This window comes from Hipposideros armiger, unplaced genomic scaffold (genome assembly GCF_001890085.2).
Source record: "Hipposideros armiger isolate ML-2016 unplaced genomic scaffold, ASM189008v1 scaffold_575, whole genome shotgun sequence".
In the NCBI taxonomy this organism is placed as follows: Eukaryota; Metazoa; Chordata; class Mammalia; order Chiroptera; family Hipposideridae; genus Hipposideros; species Hipposideros armiger.
In genome coordinates, this window is record NW_017731925.1 from 1,104,588 (window position 1) to 1,112,150 (window position 7,563).

The window sequence follows — 7,563 nt, forward strand, 5'->3', positions numbered from 1 at the left end:
ACTATGAAGTGGACTCCCCAAAAGGGCATTGGTCCATCTGGCCCCCTAAGAAATGCTTACAACGTTATTGATTGTATTCCTCGGACTGTCTTTTTCTATCCCTGAGGCAATATTGCAATTACCAATTTGTATTGTCTCATCCCTTCCCCTCTCCTTCATCCCCGCCCCCTCCCAACTAACAACCTCAGATTCAGTTTTTATGTGAGTACCCTGCCTGTGACCACCTTGCAGAATTCCATGAGAGCACTGCAGCCAGCCACCTCCTCAGGCTCTCAAATTCCCGAGACCTGCCCCAGAGTGGCTGCGGTGCAGTTTTTGGGTCACTGTCCATGACCAAAATCTACCCTGGGCTGTTGCAGATTGTTCATTACTATAAAAGACCTCCGTGGCTTGTGGGGCAAGGCTGGCCACCCAGGCATAGAGAGTACCACTGGCAATGAGCTTTAGGTGAGCAGGGTGGGGTTCCAGAGAGCTAACTGGTGTGCTAGGTTGTTTCTACAAAGTCAATGCAGCCTCAGCTCTTGCACCAGTGCTGGGCCCATGACCTCCCTGCAAAAACACCCCAAGAACACTATGGCTAGCCACCTCCTGTCTCTGTCCTGCAGGTTCTTGAGAGTTTCCGAAGACACACTGTGGCTCAGGTCTTGGGTTACCACCCACTAACAAACATTTCCCAGGCCACAGGCCCTCTGCTGGCTTCAAACAAGTTTCCATAGCCTGTGGGGCAGGGTTAGCAGCCCACCAGTCAAGAGTGTCCTGGGCAATGTAGTACCAGCTGTGTGGAAGATGGGGATCCAGTGCATCATCACTAAGTGCACACATGGATTCCACCAGACCAATGCGGTCCCAGAGCTGGCCCTTTGGGTGAAGGCTTAACAATAAAAATATAGCCCTCTCCTGTAGGGCACATGTGTGTCAGGCTCCACACAGGGACAGCAATGGCTCCTGTCCCTGCAGCTTCCGCACTGAAGCTATACAACTAAGACCTTTCATGCACGTTCCTGAGCGTCTTGAGCTGCCAACCCTCCACCAGAGACCAGGTGAGTGCTCACAAGCAAGTGAGTCCATGTGCCAGTTCTACAAGGTGGCATCTGAGTTTCCAGCCACCTTCAACCCCACTGGGAAGGGCAGACAAAGCCCTTGCTGATTTTCACTGCCAGATGCCATCAGAACTCCTCTTCCTGGCACAGGACACCTGGGCTGGGGAGCCCAGGGTGGGGTTGTGACTCCTCCCTCTTCAGGGGGGACCTCTGCCACCAGCATTCAACCACTGTCTGTGGGTTTGGTGTAAGCCTGTTTTGCGTCTTTGCCCCTCCTACCAGTCTCAATGTGGCCTTTTCTTCTTTTTTTAAACAGGCTTGATTCACTTTATTTTTCTTGTGCAAAATTATGTGGTGGAGACAGCGAGGTTGGGTCCTCTGCATAGGAACTCTGGTATAGGTCTTTACAAGGTGGTCAGTGAATTCCCGATATGGGAGACTTGGTGAATACGGTCTCCTTCCAGAGGTCAGGGGTGAGATAGCTATAGGTCTTAGAGGTGGCAACAAACGTGGCCTTGACAAAGTTGCTCAGGGTGGCAGTGCACCCCCTGGCTGAGTTGTAACAGTCATTAATGCCAACCATCAGCAGCAGCTTCTTGGGCACAGGAACTGAGACAATGCCATTGCCCCTGGGGACAGGGATGAAGTGCACCAGCACAGAGCCACTGCTGCCAGTCACCTTGCAAGGGATGATGTGGGGTTTGCCAATCTTGTTCCCCAAGTAGCCTCGCCACACAGGGATGATGGAAGGCTTGGCCAGGATGATGACCACACGGATAGCAGTAGCTACCTCCTTGGAGCACTTAACACCCAAACTCACATGTCCATTGTAGTCCCCTTTGGCAACAAATGCCTTGAACCAGGTCCTCTGGCCAGCACACGTCTGCTTTTGCACTGGCGTTATCTTCAAAACTTTGTCCTTGAGGAATGCCCCCAGGAAAAAAAATCAATGATCTCTGATTCCTTCATGGGCAGGGAGAAGACATAGATCTCCTCCAGGGATTTTATCTTCATATCCTTGTCCAGGTGGCCCAGCTTGGTGATGGGGATCCACTCCTTGTTTGAAGCCTTGCGGTGGCCCTGACCAAGACCTCAGCCTTGGCTGCTGCTGCCGAATCCTCCACGGATTCCTATTGCAGGGCCCCCAGGGCCTCCAGGCCCTCCCACAGCACTGGTGTTAGCCATTTGATGTTATTTTGGAGAAGGTTGGTGTGGCCTTTTCTTTATAGCTTTAATTATAGGGGTTCCATTCAATTAGTCTTCAGTTGATTTTTTTTTCAGTTGATTCTTGAGGTTGATTGTTCTTCAATTCATTTATAATTTTGGTGTGATCCTGGGATGTGGGATGCAGTTAGCATAGCATTTAATTAATCCACCATCTTGGACCTCTCCTAGACTTTTCCTGGAATTGTTTTCTTGCCTTCATCTTCAGATTGTTCATTGTTAATATGTAGAAACACAACTGATTTTTATGTATTGATTTTCTATCCTGCAAGTTTTCTGAATTCATTTACTAGTTCTAACAGATTTTTTTGTGTGAAATTTTTAGGTTTTCTACATATAATATCAGGTCATAAGTGAATACAGATAATTTTACTTTTTTTTCCAGTGTGGGTGTTTTTAGTTTATTTTTCTTGCCTAATTTATCAGGCTATAATGTCCAATAATAGAAGTGGTAAAAGTAGACATCCTTGTCTTGTTGATATTAGATGAACAGCTTTCAGTCTTTTACCATTGAGTATGATAGCTGTAGGTAAGATGAACTATTGATATAGCAGCTTTTGAAGGGAGAATTCTAGATTAATTATGACATGAAATAATCACATTTATTAGAAAACGTATTCCAAATCCAGAACTGTTGAAATGTGCCATGTAAGAATTATAAGGGAATACAACTCTCTATTGTCACTGAATTGCTCCTCTAGATGTCCTATGAACACTTTGAACTCAGAGTGTCTGAAACTAGATACAGCCTCTTGCCTGCACACCAGTTTTTTTGTTTCTGATGTTCTCAACTCATAGTGCTACTCAGTACATCCAATCCAGAAATATAGTACTCATCTTAGACTCCTTCTCCTCTGCCTTCTCCCCTCTTTTATCTAACTGGTCATGCAATCCTTTTGACTCTACCACAGAGATAGATAGCTCTCTCACTCATCCATTGCTCTTAATTTCCACTACCACTTGCTGTAGTATAGACTACTCTCAACTCTTGCCTGAATTGTGGTAGGAAATGCTTAAGTGGTCTCTTTAACAGCAATGACTCCCCCTTCAATATATCATCACATTGCCAACAGTTATCTTCTTATAATATAAATCTGATCATGTCTGGTAGAGCTAAAGATATCAGACAGGAAAGCAAGCCCTAGGGGTTCATGTTTTAAAGTTTTCCCATTCCCTGGATTATGTGTCCATATCCCCACATACTTCTAACATTGTCCTACTGATAACACATAAAAATAGAAGTGATGCAAAATGATCTTTGAGGATATTAGATATAGGAAGACAAAGCAATAAAACATTAATCTCATGATCTCTTTTTTGGTGCTTGGTTTAGGCCAGATTGTGCCAGGACATTTGTGACTTAGAGAGAATTGAGAGCCTCAGCACATAGTCAAGATCAAGTTGTATATTTAATAGAGTTCTCTGAATTTGATTTTTTACCTCTTATTGGCCTCATGCCACATGTGGCTATCATGTGTAGGAATAAATCTAGAAATATAATTACCACAAATTAAAAGTTTTCTGTGTCTCACAGTTTAGACTTTGAAGTCTGCTAAGGAATTTCACAGTACATAAGTTGTCAATCAATTCCAAATGCTGCTCCAACTGAGATTGCTGAAGCAATGAAACCAAGGTCACACAGTAGAGGGAAAGCCTTATAACATGAAAAACCAAACTTCTGGGGCTGGCCTAGTAGCTCGGTTGGTTAAGAATTGGCTTGGGAGTGTGAGCTCTGAGCAGCAGGGCTGCCGGTTCGGTTTTCACATGGGCCAGTGATGCTACACACTCTACAGCTAAGATGGTGAACAACAGCTCGACCTGGAACTGGGTTGCCATGAGAGGCTGGCGACAGCATAGGCTGCAGTGAGGCTGCAGTGGGCTGCCGTAAGCTACTGTGAGTGACCGGCAGCCAGTGTGAGTGGCTGGCAACCATTGAAGCTGCTGTGAGCCGCCATGAGCAGCCATCCAATGTCCAGCAACTGATTGCCTCAACTGGGAAGAGCACAATGATCATAATAATACCAACACGGGCCAGTCAAGCGGCATCCTCTATAACTAGACAGAAGAACAAAAGGACAGCAACTTGTCTGCTCCCCTTCCCCAATTCCCCAACACTGTTTCCCTCCCCCAATTCCCCAATAAAATCTAAAAAAAACAGGGCCGGCCAAGTGGCGCGATGGTTAAGAACTCGCTTGGGACGCCAGAGGGCCCCGGTTCGGATCCCACATGTGAGGGCCAGTGACACTGCCCTCCACAGCTAAGATGCTGAACAACAGCTCAACCTGGAGNAAAACCAAAAAAAACAAAACAAATGCCCCTTCCAACCAGGCACCCCCTGGTTAAGCTGCTTTTCTCTCCACCACTGAAGCGGGTGGGCTGCATCTCCACGCTTCTTGTTTCCCTCTTCTCCTCCTGGGTTGGGATTTCTGCCCCAGCCACTGCGCCCTGTGAATCCTGATGAACACAAGGCGGGATGGTCAGCACCAGAGGCTAAGGCCCCAGCGTGGGTGGGCCAGAGGACAGGTGAGGGAAGTTTCCGATCTGCTGAGATCCCCGGACTCAGAAGACCGAGCGCCGCCTGTGTCTCCACGCGCCTCACCTCCCAATTCCCGAACCCGCCGGGTCTGCCCACCTCTAAGTAGTCCACGTGGGAGTCCCTTTGCTGCTCAGCGTGTCCTGCAGAGTTGTATTTTCGCTGCGTGGTTTGCGCGAACTAATTCAGTGACTTCCTTACCGCAGCCATTTTCTCCTCCCTCCCTATCTTATTTTCAAAGAAGGTATTTTCTTTGCCCTTATCTTGCAATCAGTAGTTATGAAAACATTTCCATTCTCATTTGGTCTGACAGCTACCGATGGCCTTCAACATATTATTGTAATGCAGGGCTTAGCATTGACTTATGACCATTCAAAGAGTGTTAATTATAAAAGCTCTTCTATGAATCAGAAAGGGGACTCTGCACAGAACATGCTTTTTTGCTAGACACTTAGAGAGGTTTCAGAGTTGAAGAACTGTATGATCTTTTTAACGTATTGCTGAATTCGGTTTGCTAATACTTTGTCGAAGATTTTTGCATCTACGTTCATTAGGGATATTGGCCTATAGTTTTCTTTTTTTTTAATACCTTTTCCTGGTTTTGGAATCAGGGCAAATGAGGCCTTGTAAGTGAGCTTGGGGGCTTTCCCTCCTCCTGAATTTTTTGGAATAGTTTGAGGATAATAGGGGTTAATTTTTTTGGATGTTTTGTAAAATGCACCTGTGAAGCCACCTGGTTCAGGTTTGTTGGGAGCTTTTGATTACTGATTAAATTTTGTTGGTAGTAATAGGTCTGTTCAGATTTTCTGTTTCTTCTTGATTCAGCCTTGGAAAATTGTATGCTTCTAGGAATTTCTCCATTTCTTCCAGATTGTCTAATTTTGAAAGATATAGTTGCTCATAGTATTTTTATTTTTCTTTTTTTTTTCTTAAGATTTTTATTGGGGAATTGGAGGATGGGAACAGCGCTGGGGAGTTGGGGGAAGGGGAACAGAGAAGTCACTGTCCTTTTGTCCTTCAGTCTAGTTGTAGAGGACGTTGCTTCACTGGCCCAAGTTGGCACCATCATTGCGCTTTTCCCAGGTGAGGCAGTTCAGTTGCCGGCTTCTGGACAGCCACTCACGGTGGCTGCTGGCTACACACGGTAGCCCATGGCAACCCATTGCAGCAGGGGCTACAACCTACACTGATGCTGGCGACTCACAGCAGCCCAGCTCCAGGTTGAGCTGTTGTTCAGCATCTTAGCTGTGGAGGGCAGTGTCACTGGTCCTCGTATGTGGGATCCAAACTGGGGCCCTCTGGCATCCCAAGTCAGCTCTTAACCAATGCGCCACTTGGCTGGCCCCATAGTATTTTCTTAAAACACTTTACATTTCTGTGGTGTCAGTTGTCACTTATTATCTTTCCTTTTGGATTTTACTTATTTGGGTACTCCCTCTTTTTTTCTTAGTGAGCCTGGTTAAACGTTTGTCAATTTTGTTTATCTTTTCAAAAAACCAGCTCTTGATTTCATTGATCTTTTGTTTGTTTGTTTGTTTTGTTTGTTTTGTCTCTATTTTACTTATTTCCACTCAGATCTTTATTATTTCCTTCCTTGTACTCACTTTGGGCTGATTTTGATGTCATTTTCCCAGTTTCCTTACATGTTCATCTTCCCTTATGTGAGATTTTTCTTGTTTCTTTAGGAAATCCTGCATGGCTATGAATTTCCCTTTTAGAACTGGTTTCGCTGTATCTCATAGATTTTGCATCATTGTGTTTTCATTTTCATTTGCCTCAAGATATCTTTTAATTTCTTCCTTGATCTCATTGTTGACCCATTCATACATTGTCCCATATAGCATGTTATTTAGTCTCCATGTATTTGTGTGTTTCTCAGTTTTTTTTGTTGTAATTAATTTCTAGTTTCATACCACAGTGGTCAGAGAAGATGCTTGACATTTCTACCTTCTTAAATTTTTTGAGACTTGTTTTAAGGCCTAACCTGTGGTCTATCTTAGGAAATGTTTCATGTGCACTTGAAAATAATGTATATTCTGCTGATTTGTGGTGAAATGCTCTAAAAATATTAATTAAATCCATCTAACCTAGCATGTCATTTAAGGTTGCTGTTTCTGTGTTCATTTTCTGTCTGGAGGATCTGTCCATTGGTATCAGTGGGATGTTAAAGTCCCCTCATATAACTGGGTTACTGTTGATATCTGCCTTTATGTCTGTCAATATTTATTTTATATATTTAGGTGCTCCTATGTTGGGTGCATAGATGTTTACTAGGGTTCTGTCCTCTTGTTGAATTGCTCCCTTTATTAGTAAGTAATGTCTTTTTTCCTCTTATTGTACTCTTCATTTTAAAGTTTATTTTGTCTGATATAAGTATTGCTACTCCAGCTGTTTTCTTGTTTCCATTTGTGTGAAATACCTATTTTTATCCCTTTACTTTCAACTGTGTGTGTCTTTCGATCTGATGTGAGTTTTGTAGGCAGCATATGTATGGGTCTTGTTTTTTTTATCCACTCAGCCACCCTCTGTCTTTTGATTGGAGCATTTAATCCATTTACATTTAAAATGATTATTAATAGATACATAGTTATTGCCATTTTATTACTCACAGTTTTGATGTTCATGGGTGTGTTTGTTTGTTTTCTCCTTTCTTTTGCTTAAATAAGTCATTTTAACATCTGTTTTGCAGTACTAGCTTGGTGGTAATGAATTTCCTTAGCTTTCCCTTGTCTGGGAAGCTCTTTATCTCCCCTTCAATTTTTTTTT

General features: G+C 43.9%; 1 pseudogene; it reads right to left on the reverse strand.

Annotated features, from left to right (window-relative positions):
* Positions 1-495: 495 nt before the first annotated feature.
* Positions 496-2,225, reverse strand: LOC109371508 (40S ribosomal protein S2 pseudogene; annotated as a pseudogene).
* Positions 2,226-7,563: the final 5,338 nt, after the last annotated feature.